Consider the following 18,020-nt stretch of genomic DNA (forward strand, 5'->3'; position numbering starts at 1 on the left):
AGGTGAAAACCTCCAACCTTCCCTCCACTTCACAGCAAGAGCCAAACCTGTGGGTCCCTCATCTCCTAAGACCTACCGTTGTTACCTTGGGGTTTTTGCTGTGAGATTTTACAGAGATTCATATGGTGGAGACTAGCATTGTGTAACAGACTATCCCACCATGTACATCTGTGTAGTGGTTACTGAGGGACACAAAAATAAGAAATCAGAAATTCCTACATCTCTCCGCAGTTTATCTGGAGATTTCTTCAATGAAAAGAAGCCCAAAAATATTGCAGCGCCGGCATCCCTGAACAAAGGAAATGCCCTGTGCCTCATCCTGTATCCTTGACCTCTTCCCCATGACCCAGTGCACAGACTCCAATCTGGCTTTATCTTCACTGTCAATATTCCTCTTTAATGGGTTTTCTCTGCCTCAGTAGACCAGTGTGAATAATAATATATTGCCACTTTTGGGAGGTCCGTTCTCCCCAGAGCACTTCTTCACTGCTTTCTCAAAGGATGACATGATGGTATTTCCCCCCGGTGTGTAGCTCTCAAATCCCAGTGCCTTGCAGCTATGATTAGGTGGTGAGAGTCGTTTCTCTTGTCATTAACAAGAGGTTGTGAGACAAATGGTAACGGTGAATGGAGTTAAATGCACAGAAGAGCACCGGTAGTAATATATTTGTGTGTTTGTGTGTTGTTTTTCCTGTTGTCAGCCAGCAAAGTCTGCAGCTAAATCTAAAAGCTTTATTTTGAGGCATGCTTGCATTTGTGCTTATAAGGGCCTCACAGAACCACAGGGTCCAGGCTACTGCTGGCAATTGCAGAACAAAAGTGAATGGTTATTAGGGACAGTGGGCACATTCCCAGCAAACAAACAAAATGATCAAGAACTAAGGAAATCAAGCCAAACGTTCAACTGGCTGCCTAGCTGTGAGCTTGTGTCAGATTTAGGTCAGGAGTTCCAGTCGAAATATGCTAGTGTGTGTGTGTCAGTGGTGGACGAAGTACAGCAATTATGTACTTGAGTAAAAGTACAGTTACCTTGCATTGAATATTACTCAAGTAAAAGTAAAAGTATTCACCTCAATTTTTTACTTGAGTAGAAGTACAAAAGTATCTGCCTTCAAAAATACTTAAGTATTAAAAGTAAAAGTAAAAACTTTTTTTTTCTTAGCGTCATATCAAAACCCCTAGGCCTACTCGATCAACAAGTGAACAACGAAACAGTGCCTTACATTTGCCTAGCAAACACAAAATACTCAAAACTATATTATATTTAAGTAAGACCAAGTGCTTTTGAAGCAACAACACAAAAAGCATTCATTCAAGTTTCATTATTTTATTTTTCATTCATTTCGCTTGTCATAAAACTAATAACAAATAACACCATCACAACTGATGAAAATCAATAAAAACACAACTGATAAATCATTCACTATAAACATTACATTTGATGAAGCATTACCTAAGTTTTGAAGAGGCGATACAGTATATGAAGAGGTTATACGTTGTCCACCACATGGCGGGATAGGGAAGCTTAGCACATAGAACTAGAACTGTGTGCAGCCCAACCAACTGAACTCATAATATTAAACTTGGCCAAATAATTAATTATTATTATTATTATACCACAGTTAGTTCCGACCCTACAATGTGATTGGCTGAGAGGCGATCTAGGAGTGCCAATATTACACGTTATAGCACTGTAACCGAAGCTCTCCATGTATTACTCCGCCACATACAGGTAACCTAGCAACGCAGCAGCGTTTACAGGCCAAACAGCGCAACTACAAACAAGCAGCAACATTATCAAAATGAATTACAGGGAGTTCGTTAAATCTATTGGCTTCGAAAGCATTTGTTTCGATCTGAAACTGGAGAATGAAGCTATAAATGACCAGCCTCATTCCTCCAATGAGCCAAGATTTGTCACGCTTACAAACAATGATTTGGATGGGCTGGAAATGCAGAGAAACGAAGTTAATACCGTAAAACAAACGTCCTGGGCTCTTAATGTATTTAAATCCTGGTTAAAGAGCAACGACATTGCAGTCGATTTTAGTATTATCAACAAAAATGAAATGAATCAGCTTTTACGACGTTTTTATGGATCGGTCAGAAACGTGAAGGGAGACTTATATAGCATCAGCAGCTTCGTTGGTTTAAGAGCTGGACTGAACAGATACCTGAACGAACCTCCAATCAGCAGTGGATGGACAATAATTGTTGTACTTTATTTTTAATAAATACAACTTAATCAACAGTTGTTTTTGTGTATATTTACCTCTATAATATTTATTGGGTAAGGCTGTTCCAGTGTTGTATAAGTTTAGCAGCGAGCCATTGAATGGAACTATTTTAACTGGCGGAGTGTTTTTAACCAAACAGGTCGTATTTTCTCGTCCTCTTTAACTCAAAATCTTTCAATAAACAGCGATACTTGAACTGTGGTATAATCACAATAATACACTCGAGGTTCGTGCTATAACGGGTAATATTGGCACTGTGCTGATCTACGGCACTCGGCCTACGACCGCAGCGCCAATATTACACGTTATAGCACGAACCTCGAGTGTATTATTGCGTAAATAATTAATATAATAATAATAATTTTAATAATTTTGCTTCGCTTCGCTCATATTTGCTTGCCTTCGCCTCCCTCATAGGAATGAATTGCGAAGTTCGCTTCGCTTGGCCAAATTCGCGTGTATGTGTCCCCGGCTTTAACGTTTGATGTGGGAGTCTCCTGTGTTAAACTGGTGCTTAGCATCTCCACAGATTGCAATTTGGGTACTAGCACATTGCTTTGAATAAAAGCATCTGTTAAAAGTTGTGTATTTCAATGTGATATAATTAACCAGGGTATATAAACCATAAACCACCCTGTTGGTAGTACTCATCTAATGGCGAACTTACCTCGATGTGTTTTTTCAAGTTTGACGGCGAGTTCATAAATGATGACCGTGATGTGTTCTTCGGAATGCAGAGGAGACACTTGAAGGAATACGAATCATTTTTCTTTTCGAGGAATTAAAACAATTCGGCTAAATAAGTCCAGGGGTGTTTGAGAAAGCCATCTGTTGCAGCCGTGTCAGATCCTCAGCCAATTAGCGTACAAATCTTAATCTCTTACTGAGCGCTGATTGGTTATAGTCTTTTATTAAGCGTTGATTTAAAAATAGAAAAGGAACGAGATGTTTCTGTAAATGTAACGAAGTGAAAAGTAAAAAGTTTCGCTTTGAAATGTAGTGAAGTAAAAGTATAAAGTCTTACCAAATAAAAGTACTTGAGTAAAGTACAGATACATGGAAATGTTACTTAAGTACAGTAACGAATTACATTTACTTCGTTACTGTCCACCACTGGTGTGTGTGTGTGTGTGTGTGTGTGTGTGTGTGTGTGTGTGTGTGTGTGTGTGTGTGTGTGTGTGTGTGCTGGGAAGGAGCTCCCTCACTGTGCTAAAGGAGGTCATGATAATGACATTGACTCTGGTATCACTGTGCATATTGCTCATGTGCCCCCAGACACCAAGCTTGCCCCCAGACACCAAGCTGAGAAAAAGACAGATGAACTAAACACACACACACAAGTGCGCATGTGTATACATGCACCTCATAAACAGTTGGCTTTCACTTGCCTTTTTATACTGGAGTGAGTCATGCAGACTCCCTGGCATTGGCCATTCTTCATCAGTAACGACCCTTTCAACAAGCTTTAAAAACTCCTCTATTAAATTCCAACATGACATAATAAGTTTCACCTGTTTAAATTTTTATTAGAAACATTCAGTAAGTACTGTGCTGTTAAAAAGTAATTTAAAGAACCAAAACATGCAGTCTTGGGGCATATTGTGAGCAGGTTTCTGTGGTTCTGGACAAGAACGTGCTGAACGATGCTCAAGGAGGAAACGCAGGAGGGATCTGTTCTTAATGCACTTGGTTTCAAATTGATCTATATTCCATTATGTGAGTTCTGGACTTGTAGTATCGCCAAAGATTGAACTGAGGAACAATAACACCCCATAGCCCCAATACCACCCCACAGCTCCAATACCACCCCACAGCACCAATACAACCCCACAGTCCCAATACCACCCCACAGCTCCAATACCACCCCACAGCACCAATACAACCCCACAGTCCCAATACCACCCCACAGTCCCAATACTACCCCACAGCCCCAATACCACCCCACAGCCCCAATACCACCCCACAGCTCCAATACCACCCCACAGCTCCAATACCACCCCACAGTCCCAATACCACCCCACAGTCCCAATACTACCCCACAGCCCCAATACCACCCCACAGCCCCAATACCACCCCACAGTCCCAATACCACCCCACAGCCCCAATAACACCCCACAGTCCCAATACCACCCCACAGCTCCAATACCACCCCACAGCACCAATACCACCCCACAGTCCCAATACCACCCCACAGCCCCAATACCACCCCACAGCCCCAATAACACCCCACAGCCCCAATACCACCCCACAGTCCCAATACCACCCCACAGCTCCAATACCACCCCACAGCTCCAATACCACCCCACAGCCCCAATACCACCCCACAGCTCCAATACCACCCCACAGTCCCAATACTACCCCACAGCCCCAATACCACCCCACAGCCCCAATACCACCCCACAGTCCCAATACCACCCCACAGTCCCAATACCACCCCACAGTCCCAATACCACCCCACAGCCCCAATACCACCCCACAGCACCAATATCACCCCACAGTCCCAATACCACCCCACAGCTCCAATAACACCCCACAACTCCAATACCACCCCACAACTCCAATACCACCCCACAGCTCCAATACCACCCCACAGCTCCAATACCACCCCACAGCACCAATACTACCCCACAGCACCAATATCACCCCACAGCTCCAATAACACCCCACAGTCCCAATACTACCCCACAGCACCAATATCACCCCACAGCCCCAATACCACCTCACAGCCCCAATAACACCCCACAGTCCCAATACCACCCCACAGCACCAATACCACCCCACAGCACCAATATCACCCCACAGTCCCAATACCACCCCACAGTCCCAATTCTACCCCACAGCACCAATATCACCCCACAGCCCCAATACCACCTCACAGCCCCAATAACACCCCACAGCTCCAATACCACCCCACAGCTCCAATACCACCCCACAGCACCAATACCACCCCACAGCACCAATATCACCCCACAGTCCCAATACCACCCCACAGTCCCAATTCTACCCCACAGCACCAATATCACCCCACAGCCCCAATACCACCTCACAGCCCCAATAACACCCCACAGCTCCAATACCACCCCACAGCTCCAATACCACCCCACAGCACCAATACCACCCCACAGTCCCAATACCACCCCACAGCCCCAATACCACCCCACAGCTCCAATACCACCCCACAGCACCAATATCACCCCACAGTCCCAATACCACCCCACAGTCCCAATACCACCCCACAGCTCCAATACCACCCCACAGTCCCAATACCACCCCACAGCAGCAATACCACCCCACAGCTCCAATACCACCCCACAGCACCAATACAACCCCACAGTCCCAATACCACCCCACAGCAGCAATACCACCCCACAGCACCAATACCACCCCACAGTCCCAATACCACCCTACAGCTCCAATACCACCCCACAGCAGCAATACCACCCCACAGCTCCAATACCACCTCACAGCCCCAATAACACCCCACAGTCCCAATACCACCCCACAGCACCAATACCACCCCACAGCACCAATATCACCCCACAGTCCCAATACCACCCTACAGCTCCAATACCACCCCACAGTCCCAATACCACCCCACAGCAGCAATACCACCCCACAGCTCCAATACCACCCCACAGCACCAATACAACCCCACAGTCCCAATACCACCCCACAGCAGCAATACCACCCCACAGCACTAATACCACCCCACAGCTCCAATACCACCCCACAGCAGCAATACCACCCCACAGCTCCAATACCACCCCACAGCACCAATACAACCCCACAGTCCCAATATCACCCCACAGCCCCAATACCACCTCACAGCCCCAATATCACCCCACAGTCCCAATACCACCCTACAGCTCCAATACCACCCCACAGCTCCAATACCACCCCACAGCTCCAATACCACCCCACAGCACCAATACCACCCCACAGCCCCAATACCACCCCACAGCACCAATACCACCCCACAGCACCAATACCACCCCACAGCTCCAATACCACCCCACAGCACCAATATCACCCCACAGCCCCAATAACACCCCACAGTCCCAATACCACCCCACAGTCCCAATACCACCCCACAGCACCAACATCACCCCACAGTCCCAATACCACCCCACAGCACCAATATCACCCCACAGCCCCAATACCGCCCCACAGCCCCAATAACACCCCACAGTCCCAATACCACCCCACAGTCCCAATACCACCCCACAGCCCCAATAACACCCCACAGTCCCAATACCACCCCACAGCCCCAATACCACCCCACAGCCCCAATACCACCCCACAGCCTCAATACCACCCCACAGCTCCAATACCACCCCACAGCCCCAATAACACCCCACAGTCCCAATACCACCTCACAGCCCCAATACCACCCCACAGCTCCAATAACACCCCACAGCTCCAATACCACCCCACAGCCCCAATACCACCCCACAGCTCCAATACCACCCCACAGTCCCAATACCACCCCATGCCCCCACATGCAACACCTACACAACCCTCACCCACTAAACACACAGACCATGCCAACTGGCATCTCTGAATCAGCTAAGCACAATAATAAGTGTGTGTGTGTGTGTGTGTGTGTGTGTGTGTGTGTGTGAGTGTGTGAGTGTGTGTGTGTGTGTGTGTGTGTGTGTGTGTGCCCCTGGATGAATTGGCACCCAGTGTGTACCTGCAGTACCACCCTGATTAGGATATAAAATATACAATTAAGTAAGCAGCAGTTGTTGTGCACTGTTGGCCAGTTTAATACAATTTAACTCCATTCAACGATCAGAAAGCCATCTAATCTTAGCAAACCTACTGAATCACAAATTAATTTGGAAAAAAAACTGCTGTGCACCATCAACATAACAGCTCTGTAAACTGTAAGCCAGCGATAACATCTAACAGGAGATAACATGCGCTAAGGGCCCTCAACACACCCAAACAGCTGGATACACTGCAGGTGGATTATACCTTTGCCATTGTTTGGCCACGTGACCATTTGACAAACGACATTTGACAAGGATCACCTACATTTGTGAGCTATTGTCAAGCATTTAAAACGGTCCTGGTAGCTTCCAAACAATCTCCAGGTCCTTGAGGCACAGTCATTCGCATAGAATCCACTGTAATCAACACGTTTCACGCATTTCTCGTTTGTTCAAAAAGAAAGAAAGAAGCAAAAAAGAAAGAAAAGCCTGGTGTCTGAGAGGTGAACGGGTGCTGAGGGAGGTGTGGTTTCCTCCAGAACACCGACCCAGTGCCCAGCACAGCTGGCCGCTTGTCACTTGGCGTTCACGGAGACCAGAGAAGGACGCAGACGGGCGTAGTCGCACCAGCAGTCTCACCCCAGAGCACCAACACACTGTTAAAACCATGGACTCGTTTAATGGGTGATTCTCCTTTTCTTTGTTTCAGCCTCTGGTGAGTAGCAAGCGCACTTTTTAAAATTTCCTTTTACACTTTTACGATATCTGGAACACCTTGCGACTTGTCCTCTGCTGTTCCGTTAAGAACATCGTAGCGGTTGAGCATGTAGTTGTGGCGCAGTTTTTGACCCTATATTTCTGAAATAGTTTAGAGTAAATCTAACTGTTTGCCTGGATTATTGAGGCGCCCCTCTTCGTCCAGCGTTACGCAAGTGGTGTGAATCATCCGAACGGATGCGCAACTATTTCCATCAGCATAAATTATAGTCTAGAGGGTAGGACGTCTTTAGCTACCAGATTATATGTAATCTTATCATTTTTATAAGTTGAAGGAGTCGTGCATAGTCTGTCAGACTGGGTTGCATGTTCATATACTAATATATTCTTTACATACAGTTCAACTTGAGTATGGTGGGGTTTGATGCACTTACTGAGATAGAAATGGTTCACTGCTCTGTGGAGCATAGATAGATGTCTGTGGACTGTGAAGCAGTGACAAAGCAATGGCGACCCCAGGGGATCTGAGCCCCCCCTCATTCCTCTGTCTCAAGAAACACCTGCTACTCTGTGCATAATCATTTTGCCAAGACAGACACCCTACCCCCATTTTATTCTCATTCTTTCTCTCTCTCTAATCTCTCTATCTTACTATGTATGCACCTAACTCACCTTTAGGTTTGCCTGTGTCTTGAGTAACTGTAGCCCAGCATGCTACAGCGTACTCTGCCATCTTTTTGCATCATAAGTTTAGTGCTTTGCAAAATATGCCGTTTGCATGTTGCCAGTATAGGGTCCCTGTTCCTCTCTGTTCGTGTCTGAAAGTGACAACAGATCCCTCCCCCCTAGTTGAGTGGGTGTTTCTCCATCATTGTGCAGAGGAGTGTGCAGCCCTACAGGTCACTAAAGAGAACACGAAAGGTTGGCTGTCGTCCTGGAGTTTGGCTCTGGAGAACGGAGCTCAAAGCAGGAACCGTCCAGTATTGGCTGAAGTGGAGGTTTGTACATGGAGAGCTGTGCTTAGATCGCTTCCAAAGCACAGCTTCAATCCAGGCTACTGCGTATGGCACAAAGACAGCTCTGTTGTGGAAACACTACCCTATAATGAGCAGTTTTTCACTCTATGTCCACCCGTGCCTGCCTCTGCATATGCCTGGCCCTTTTGATCAGGATGGCCACATTATGTAGGAATGCAGGCTCGGTTGTATTTTTGAGCTCTCCCTGGAGTTTTGCCTACAACATCATACATTCGAATAGCTATATTTGACAAATCCAACCCATCAATCTACCTAGCAAAAACAGAACGCGCTTCTTGTGTGTCCTTAGGAAGTAAAAGACTGAACTTTACTTCACTTACATCTTGAACTTACCCAAAGAACACCAGTAGTACAGGAATGTCCCAAGTGTGCTAGTCTCTAATAGTGTAGACCCTTTCTGTGCAAGTGGTCTATTATACTTCCAGAAATCCATCTGGCACAGAAGCGAGAAGTGCCAGTTGAGGCACATTTACTTCAGGCACTCGACATAATGTACAATCTGCTGATTGTGACAAATCAACTCCGTTGTTTTGGTTCGGCGGAGCGCGACTGTGGGACATTTATATGCGCTTATCTGGCCAAGAGGTTTGGCCTGCTGGGTCCAGCCGCTGACGTTGGTCCCCTGATGGAGAGCTGGTTAGATTGCAAGCACATGGAGTTAAAGCGTGGCTGTGGAATGCTGCATTCAAGCCAGCGTGTCTCGGTCCAGGTCCTCTCTAGCACCATTATAGTCTGGGTTTTCTTTTTGCTGACGAACTCTCCCAGATGTCTCAGCTTTAGGACGGGATCCAGTCCCGTCTTTGTGGGAGCAGCGAATGTCTGCGCAATGCAGGGGCCGTCTGTGTTATTCAGTAGTAGAGCATCACGCCAGCCAACCCATGTGGTAATTATAATCGAGCAAAAATATGAGCCTGCTTATTGTTTGTATTACATCTGTCTTTTCAACCTGTCAGTGGTTATGGAGACTTGTTTCAAAGGGTGAAATGGGATCGTTGCATATGTATTTCCTCAGCAAGGGTTAGACCTGTTCTGGTTTAGACCCATTCTGGTCCATGTTAGATACTTCACACACCCAATAACAATTATAATAATAATAATTTTTAAAAATTATTAATTATATTAACATTTCTGCCATTAATTCTCTATGTCATACTTTTGAAGATACTGAATTTAGAATCATATTAGAAAGTTAACAATGACATACTCTTGGGTTCTAAATATTTCTGACAAAAGTAATGTCTAACTTATACATTTACTTCCACAGCTGTATCTTTGAAATAGATGGCATATGATTGACATGCTTTAAATTCTACATTGGGTACTTTTAGACTAATGTGTATATTATGCACAAGTCACTTAATCTAAATAAAACTCCAAATCAGTTTATTGTGTTTATCACAGCTGCTTAGGACATCAAATGACATTCTCACTGTCCCTTGCTGACCTCTTGAGACTGCCCCTCCTCTGGGGAAAAAATGATGAAATGTCGACCCTAGCTTTCAGGCCATAGAGCCAATGGGCATCCCAGCTATTGTAGGTCTGATTATAGTTCATACAGGTCTGATTATAGTTCAAACCTAGTTAGGATTTGTTAGGAACAGGCTTTGTCTAAGGGTAGACATGGGCTGTGGTATACAACTATCAACATGGTCCACTTGAGAGTATGGGAGGAAATCAAAGAATTCTTAATTAACCTGCCACAAAGATGCTTAGCATTCATGATTGTCATTTGTTGTTGTGATTTAAAGGCTTTGCTGCTCCAGACATTAGTTCTGTGCATGTTGCTAGGAAGGGTGGCTAATATGTGACCCCAGTGTGAAGCCCTTGATGAACCTTGTTGCCAGGTGATGGAGGGCTTCACTGGAGCATGCTGACGAGTGCCTCCCATGTTTACACAGTGCTTCGTGTCTTCACATTTCCATGGTTTTCAACCTCTGTCTGTTCGGTTTCCAAACCTCTGTGTGAATAAACGGATCGATCAAAAACTAAAAAATTCCAGGATTGCAGTCATCGGACGACTTTACCCTGTGTAAAGATCGTTACGATGAAAGTCCATGTCTCCTCACCTCCAAAACTGAAAATGTGAGGTCACAGAGTGATGGATATGATTAACTTCATAAGTGTTTGAATGAGTTTTTATGTAGTGTAGTTGGATTGATTGCTTCCTTTCAGAATAGACCATATTGATCCAGGGGTTAAAGCTGAAATCTCAAGGGGCTTATGGGTAACTAAGGATTATGCGGTGGAGCGCTGATTAGAATGGGTTGCCAAGTACTCGTAAAATAAAATAAGCATAATGCTGGCTTTTCTTTTCTGAAATGATTGCAGTTAACAATTAACAGCCTCCTCTTGCTCTTGAAGTTGGAAATGTTTTAATTTGAAATTAGGTATCGATTGTTATTCTGATGTTATAAAATTGTAAAATGGTGTATAATTGTTGTGTACTTTTTCATAATGCATTACAATAATTGAAAGGCATAGGCTGGCACTAAATGTGGAATAAGATGAAATCAGTATATCAGTATATAATGCATATAACAAGAAATTTGCCCAAGGTCTTTTTATCAACCTTTTTACGGGGCAGCGTTCATTCAATATGTAGCTTTTTGACCTTAGAAATAGAACTGAACTGATATTACATAAAAGTAACATTCCCACACCTACCTTACCTTGTGTGAACCTACCTTGTGTGCATGCATGTGTGTGTGTGTGTGTGTGTGTGTGTGTGTGTGTGTGTGTGTGTGTGTGTGTGTGTGTCTGCCTGTCTGTCCGTCTGTCTGTCATCAGTATCTTCTAATGGCAGGTTTTTTTTTTTTTTTTATAAACTTAATTTTTATTTTTCAATTCCTCAAAATATAGTTTCATACAAATTCACTTTTTCAAGTATGTACAACACAGATCAAAAGATAATAAAGTGAAAATAAAAGTAAAAACAGGGGAAAAAAGAAATGTGAGGAATAAGAGAGATAAAATAATATAATTTTCACTCCAACAATGTATAGCCACTTTAAATCAACCCAGGTTAACCTAATGGCAGGTTTTATGGCAAAATTTTATGGTCGTGCTTAATACCACATAAAACACAGAGAGAGACAAACAAACATCAATAGAGAGAGAGATACACAGAGATAAAGACAGATGGAGTGAGTGAGTAAGACCCATAGTGAGTAAGAAGTCAGAGAAGACGGCATCATTGCTCTTCTGCTTTGATTTTGACTTTGCTGGTCACTGCTGGACCATATCCTGGCAAAATCTCCTATCCAACTTCAAAAGTGCCTTCATGTCTGTTGTGGACAAACGTACATGAAGGGCCCTCTGTTCCCAGCTGTCTGAACTGCCGTGCGGAATTTGCGGTGGATTTTCTACCAAATTAACCTCAATTTCTCGTGCAAATGGCTGTTTTTTTCTGATGGTGGAAGGTGATATGGCTTTAGTGCTCCTCATGTTCGGTTATTTTCTTTACTCCTGTCTCCTGTACAACGTTCGCCTGCTTGGCGGGGCCCAGTGGAACGATGTAATTCCACTAGGACAGCGTGGACTCCGCAGCAGCCGGGATGAGGGGGCCCTGTGATAACATCTTCACAGTTTATTTTAGACAAACTCAGCTCAATTAGTCTCACCACATGCCTGTGGAATACAACACCAAAGTCTCACTAGAATGGACAGTCAAATTGATTGTTTGTATTCGTATCTGTGCTTAGATATACATGTGGCTAATGAAATGTAGTTTTTGATCTGTTTCACCAAGCTGGTTAAATTGTTGACTACGGGTTTTGATCTACGAAACGTACCCAAAGAGTTTAAGCATTAATAAAGCTGCCATATGCCATATTTGATATTTTTCATCAGTCATATTTTACTGGCTGTGTGCTGATAATTTGGCCAGTCATGATTAAAAAATGGAAATTCATTGTGCACTTATTCACTGCTCTCACTGCTGCAGTATACACAGATCCCATGTTGGGATTGACTAACATCTCTTTGACTTAACATTAATGTGATCGATTTATTATTTTTTTACCTAATGCTGGTTTAAGATGAATATTCCAGTTCCAGTTCTGAATGGGAAGAGCAACACTGCTGAATGAGCCTTCCACATCCTCCCAACTGCACTGCCTCCTACATTTATACCTGAGTGAGGCAGTGAAACACAGTCAAGGCACGTGTGAAGAAGTGAAACACAGCCCGGTCCAGGCACGTGTGCCGTGAGGGAGTGAAACACAGCTCTGTCTAGGCACGTGTGACGTGAGGGAGTGAAACGTGAGACGTGAAGGAGTGAAACACAGCCCGGTCCAGGCACGTGTGCCGTGAGGGAGTGAAACACAGCACTGTCTAGGCACCTGTGCCATGAGGGAGTGAAACGTGAGACGTGAAGGAGTGAAACACAGCCTTGTCCAGGCACGTGTGATGTGAGGGAATGAAACACAACCCTGTGCAGGCACGTGTGACGTGAGGGAGTGAAACACAGCCTTGTCCAGGCACGTGTGATGTGAGGGAGTGAAACACAGCCTTGTCCAGGCACGTGTGATGTGAGGGAGTGAAACACAGCCTTGTCCAGGCACGTGTGACGTGAGGGAGTGAAACACAGCCTTGTCTAGGCACATGTGACGTGAGGGAGTGAAACACAGCCCTGTGCAGGCACGTGTGACGTGAGGGAGTGAAACACAGCCTTGTCCAGGCACGTGTGATGTGAGGGAGTGAAACACAGCCTTGTCCAGGCACGTGTGACGTGAGGGAGTGAAACACAGCCCTGTCCATATAGGTGTGACTTGAGGGAGTGAAACACAGCCCTGTCCAGGCACGTGTGTCGTGAGTGAGTGAAACACAATCCTGTCCAGGCTAGTGTTGCACGGTATACCGATACTAGAGTAGTATCGCGATACTTCGTCATTAAAAACGGTACTATACCCAGTTTGCTTAGTATCGGTGCTATAGGACTAAGTGCGTTTTTTTTTTAAAGAGCAGTATTTCCAAAGAGTGCCACACGGGGGCAGTGTGCGCGTACAGCAGTGCAGCGCTTGCCTCCTCTCTGCAGAATAAGAAGAAACGGTGTACGATGGCTGATAATACAAGCAATATTGCGGACCGTCCTCAGCTTGTTGAAAAACTACACGCACTAAGCGAAATATGGAATTATTTGCATACATTTCAGACAGTCATGGCAACCCCGTGGACACATCAAAACCGGTCTGCAAACGGTGCTTTAAAGCTGTACCAACCAAAGGAGCCAATCGATTCTTTTTACATAAAATGCGCTTTCGTTTGACCCACCCAAGGTGCCGTAATGCACAGAACAGTTGGTAATGCTGAAATGGCAGCTAAAGCAAACACAGTGTGTTCGCAGCTCGCAGCAGAAGTGCTGTGTGGAAATACTTTGGATCCGAAGCAGATACAGATGGAAAACCGAAGGACATGAACAAGCCAGTTTGCAGGCGGTGCTTTCGGAACATTTCAACGAAGGGCGCTAAAGTCTGGTTTATACTTGACGCGCCGCGAGCAGCGCGAGGGTCCGCGCGGTGAAAATGATGTAATCGCGGTAGCCTCGCGCACTGTCAATTCGCGAGGTCGTGCACCTCTAGAATTTTGTAACTTAGCGCGCGCCGCAGCGCAATGAACAGTCAGGAATTAAAGCACTTGTACGTCACTTTCAAGGTCCATTTCAATATTTCCCAGCACGTTAAACTTTAGTTAAATATTTATACATATACTCGAAATTATTCGCTTTTTTATCACATTATTTAATGGTTGTTTATTTTCGAAACGCTCAATTTTAACGTCTTTACGTTCTCTCATGTTTCGTCCTGGAATTACAAGAGGCTCGTATTTGTTAACGTAATACAAGAGAATGGTTCAGTCAGACAGCTATTTGTTTCAAGCATTTTCAAGCACGCGGACAAGGTGTGCGGACTCGCGCGCTACGGTCACTCGCGAAAGTTTAAACCTAGCTTAACACAACAAATCTGGCCAAACACCTGAAGGCACGCATATTTGTACAAAACATTCCAAGAGGTTGGTGATTATTCCCATTTCTAGTATTATAGCATACAAAATTATGTGTCCGATTATGGTATCCTAGCAAATGTCATATTCTTGGTTTAAGAGCCGTAAGTGCGACAGCATACAGGGAGAAAAAAAAGAGTGATCGTACTACAATGGATCAATCATCTATGAATACTGAAGTTTTAGTTACTTAAAGAGTTAAAGTTGTTTAAAGTATACTTAAAATACACTTTTTGCACTAGCCTTTTTTAACTTCTAAATGTGAATTCCAGAGTGCACTACTATTATTTATGTTAATTTATATTAATGTGCAATTATTTATTTTTCTGTTTTAATGTGGTAGGGACTACACCTTTTATTTATTTGACATTTGTGAAACAAAATACAATATTCATTTGTTTGTTTATAAAAAATAAATAAAAAGCCTTTAAAACGGAAATGAGCACAGTATCTGACTTTGGTATCGAAAATCGTATCGAATTTCAATACTTTTTAAAGTATCGTATCGAAGTTGTAATTCTTAGTATCGTGACAATACTAGTCCAGGCACGTGTGACGTGAGGCAGTGAAACACAGTCCTGTCCAGGCACCTGTGATGTGAGGGAGTGAAGCACAGCCCTGTCCAGGCACGCGTGACATGAGGGAGTGAAACACAGCCCTGTCCATGTGGGTGTGACATGAGGGAGTGAAACACAGCCCTGTCCAGCAATGTGTGATGTGAGGGAGTGAAGCACAGCCCTGTCCAGGAACGTGTGACATGAGGGAGTGAAACGTGAGACGTGAGGGAGTGAAGCACAGCCCTGTCCAGGCACGTGTGACGTGAGGGAATGAAACACAGCCCTGTCCAGGCACGTGTAACGTGAGGGAGTGAAGCACAACCCTGTCCAGGAACGTGTGACATGAGGGAGTGAAACGTGAGACGTGAGGGAGTGAAGCACAGCCCTGTCCAGGCACGTGTGACGTGAGGGAATGAAACACAGCCCTGTCCAGGAACGTGTGACATGAGGGAGTGAAACGTGAAAAGTAAGGGGGGTGAAGCACAGTCCTGTCCAGGCACGTGTGACGTGAGGGAGTGAAGCACAACCCTGTCCAGGAACGTGTGACATGAGGGAGTGAAACGTGAGACGTGAGGGAGTGAAGCACAGCCCTGTCCAGGCACGTGTGACGTGAGGGAATGAAACACAGCCCTGTCCAGGCACGTGTGACGTGAGGGAATGAAACACAGCCCTGTCCAGGCACGTGTGACGTGAGGGAATGAAACACAGCCCTGTCCAGGCACGTGTGACGTGAGGGAATGAAACACAGCCCTGTCCAGGAACGTGTGACATGAGGGAGTGAAACGTGAGACGTGAGGGAGTGAAGCACAGCCCTGTCCAGGCACGTGTGACGTGAGGGAGTGAAGCACAGCCCTGTCCAGGCACGTGTGACGTGAGGGAATGAAACACAGCCCTGTCCAGGCACGTGTGACGTGAGGGAATGAAACACAGCCCTGTCCAGGCACGTGCTCCCACAGATTTAGAAAGCAAGGAGCCTCTGAGCATCGGTGTGCGCCTGCTGAAAGCCCAGCTGCAGGGGAAGGGAAGGGTTCTGTCTGGGAGCAGACCTTTCCCCAAAATAAATACACCAAGCGTTGTCTTTGGCAAACCTTGAACACCCCCCACCCCTTCTCCTCCCCTTGCCTTTTTTTAGAATGTGTGGAAAAGCACATTTGGATTCAGCAGGTCTGGATTTGGCTGTGGCTGGTTATGCTTTAATTCAAAAGGTGCTCCTGGTAAGAGACTATAGGTTTATAAATAGTGTTGCTCTTTTAAAATAATTTATCTTCCTCTCCACTTCTGCCACAGTATCCCTAAACACTTAGTGTAAGTCTTTATTTCAGTCGTTAATAAAATAGAGCATCAGCACGAATTTTCCTTCAGCCATTTTGCTACAGGCAGCCAATTCACGGTTGGCCTTCGTATAATCCACTGTCTCGTTAGAGGTTAACTGTCTCGCGCATGGACATAGGTTCTAGGAAAGAGAAACCCTTAAATACGTAGTACATGAGAATAGGGATTACAGAGTTACCACAGATGTAATTTGGTTAGTGTGCGCATGACTTCTTTGCGTGGCTGTGCCGCGGCTGAGTGACAGGGCAGTGAACGGTTTGGGTGCTGGGGCTGTTCGTTCCGCACTGTGTGGAAAGAGCTCATGTCGCGGTGCTGCCGCACTGGAAACTGGGGCTCATCTAAAAACCCAATAAAATGGTTCTCAGCAGCATACCGCGCAGGTCTGTAACGGGCCACCGAGCTGCTGCGTGTCCTCACAGTCCTGTTAGTCCTGAAAGACTGTTGGTCTTCCTTCACCAGAAGCGCTGTGTTTTAGCAGCGATGTTATAACTGTCCTCTTCTAACTGATATTCTGTGAGATTTCCAGTTGTCATCTTCAGGTTATCATATTCAGCTTTGGATATGTTTATACTGAAGACATTTTTTTCCTAGGCTTACACATAATTTTATCCATTTAGTCCAATTACAAGCTGACTATTTTAGTGCTCTTGTTCCAACTACTTAATTCTGGTGTGGTATTTACGCATACACATTTTTATTTAGAGCGTTTTCATTCTCTTTACACCTTATTTTCTGCTCTACACAAAGGGAATGGTTGTTTTTATGAGAGCTAAAGGTATATGACTATTGGTCCTTTGCCAGTACGAAATGCAGAAAATATTGCTGGCTCTTTTTTCTCACAGTGCAGAGCAATAAGTTGGAAAGTTGACGCCATTTTAATTGCTGGCTTTGTTCAGCGGGTCTGGAGAGGTCTGCCACAGAGTGAAGCCTTTGGTGCCAATCCCTGCAGTTTGGTTTAGTTGGTTAGGCGCAGTTGGGAACATCTTCCTGCTGCTTTCACAGTGACGATTACAGTAAAATTAACCATTCTTAACACAAGCTTTTTTTCACAATAACCTCTTAATAACATCATCCTTGTTTTCCACCCCAGGCATTCCCCTTGGATAATGACAGGCCTTGTGCCACAGCTGCATTTAATTGCAGATAGTTCTCCGTTTTGCCAATTTAATACTCCGTTGTTCCCAGAAGAGAGAGACATGTGTTCCTCTCTTTCATCAACAGACAGTAAGAAGTGTATTAAAAGCATACATATATTAAACGTCATAGGTTTGGTGCACACACACACACACACACACGCACGCACGCACACAAACATCCTGTGTTGAATTTTCTCAGTGTTTTCCCCTGAGGGATTACTTCATCTCTTAGATGACCTCTTGTAAGAGCCAATTTAAACAGTGTGTGTGTGTGTGTGTGTGTGTGTGT

At 45.0% G+C, this 18,020-nt stretch overlaps 1 protein-coding gene across 4 annotated transcripts in view; it reads left to right on the top strand.

Annotated features, from left to right (window-relative positions):
- Positions 1–7,492: 7,492 nt before the first annotated feature.
- Positions 7,493–18,020, top strand: part of tiam2b (TIAM Rac1 associated GEF 2b) — a 33,857-nt gene continuing 23,329 nt past the window's right edge. For 3 of the 4 annotated variants that reach the window (XM_077017797.1, XM_077017801.1, XM_077017802.1), the window contains exon 1: positions 7,493–7,667. The gene's annotated coding sequence lies outside the window, so the exon portion shown is untranslated. The remainder of the gene's footprint in view (positions 7,668–18,020) is intronic. The other variant, XM_077017800.1, reaches the window with a different exon arrangement.

Source organism: Brachyhypopomus gauderio, chromosome 9, assembly GCF_052324685.1.
Source record: "Brachyhypopomus gauderio isolate BG-103 chromosome 9, BGAUD_0.2, whole genome shotgun sequence".
In the NCBI taxonomy this organism is placed as follows: domain Eukaryota; kingdom Metazoa; phylum Chordata; class Actinopteri; order Gymnotiformes; family Hypopomidae; genus Brachyhypopomus; species Brachyhypopomus gauderio.